The sequence below is a fragment of the Triticum aestivum genome, chromosome 1B, assembly GCF_018294505.1.
Source record: "Triticum aestivum cultivar Chinese Spring chromosome 1B, IWGSC CS RefSeq v2.1, whole genome shotgun sequence".
NCBI classification, from domain to species: domain Eukaryota; kingdom Viridiplantae; phylum Streptophyta; class Magnoliopsida; order Poales; family Poaceae; genus Triticum; species Triticum aestivum.
Window position 1 is genome coordinate 198,228,016 of NC_057795.1, and position 1,692 is coordinate 198,229,707.

Below are 1,692 nucleotides of genomic sequence, written 5' to 3' on the forward strand. Positions count from 1 at the left end.
GCCCAATGCATGGTAGTAGCTGTATCTTAAATCACACATACAGATCTCAGTGCTTAAAGTCGGCTTCAATGAAACAACCCACCATGTACTCCTACATGGCCTTTCATCGATACCTTTACCAAATCATGTTCACCACACCACTCTCATTACCGACATAATCATTTCACTCTAGCCCATCACCCAGATGAACCAGACCTGACACGACTCTAAGCATAGCAGGCATAGCAAGGTAGGAACAACACATACATATGGCTCAATCAACTCCTACACATGCTAGTGGGTTTCATCTAGTTACTGTGGCAATGACAGGTCATGCAGAGGAAGTGGGTTCAACTACCGTAGCACACAGCAGTTTGAAATGCGTTGTCCTAATGCAGTAAAAGAGAGCAGGAGCAAGAACAGGGTATTGTATCGATATGATCAAATGGTTGGTTGCTTGCCTGATGGTTCGATGCACTGATACGGTTCTTCGTTAGGGTAATCACGGTACTCCTCGGAGGCAGAACCTGCCGCAAAGAACACCGATACACAACCATCACCAAACAATGTGCGACAATATGATGCATGCATGAAACATGGCAATATGAGTGTGTTGGGCTAATGCAACTAAGACTAGAGGGGTTTGAACCAATTTGAATCAAGGATTCAAATTTCAAACTCAAACATGGCCCTTTAAAGTGTTTTTTCCTTGTTCTGCATTAAACATCAAGTTAACTTGTTTAATCATGCATGAAAATAGTACAGATGGATAGATTGAATTTTTCTGATCATTTTTCATATATAATTTGTCTGATTTGGAGTTACAGATTAAAAGTTATGAATTTTTGAAGTTTAAACTATATTATGGAATTTCCTATATTAGATTAAATCCAGAAAATCAATTTCTGCGTCAGCCTGACGTCAGTGTGACGTCAGCAGGTCAACAGGACATGTCCGGGTCAAACCTGACAGTGGGTCCCGCGTGTCAGTGTGATTAATTCAACTAAAATTAATTTAAACTAATCCTAATTAGTTAACAGGGCTGGGCCCCACCTGTCATTGACTCAGGAGAGTCAACCAGGGCCCACCCGTGGTCAAACCCGGGTCGGCTGCACCGGCATTTAGCCGCCGGTGAGCCCGACGCGGCGGCGGAAGTGGTTTTTGCCGTTCTGGCAACCAAACGAGCCGCGGAGGCCACCGGAGAGGAGCTGAGGACGAACCGCAGCTCTTGGTGGAGTCCGTTGGGGTCGGGGTGGCCGGAGTTGGCGCCGGCGACGACTTTGGCGGCCACCGGAGTTCGGCCGAAGTCGAACTTGTCGCTAGGGGGGTCGGTGAGGTGCGGGGAGTAGCTAGTTAGGTGCTACGTGACGCGGTGAGCATGATGGACACCGTGGAGTGGTCGGAGGGTGACCGGGAGCACGTCAGCGACGAGCTCCACGGTGGTGGGTGCGGTTGAGCTCCGGGAGGTCGCTACACGGCTCGGGAACGAGAGAGGGAGGGTAGGAGGGGTAGCTAGGCTCACAGCGCACCCGTAGAGGCCACCGGCGGGGTCGGGGACGAGCTGAGGCGGCGACGGTGTTGAAGGGGATCTCCGGCGACGGCGGTTCGGGCGAGGTCGTTGCGGTGGACTCGGGCGTTGCGAGCGCTCGGGGCTCGGCTTGCTCGATGAAGTGGACAGCGGCGGAGCTCCTGGACACGACGAGAGGACGCACG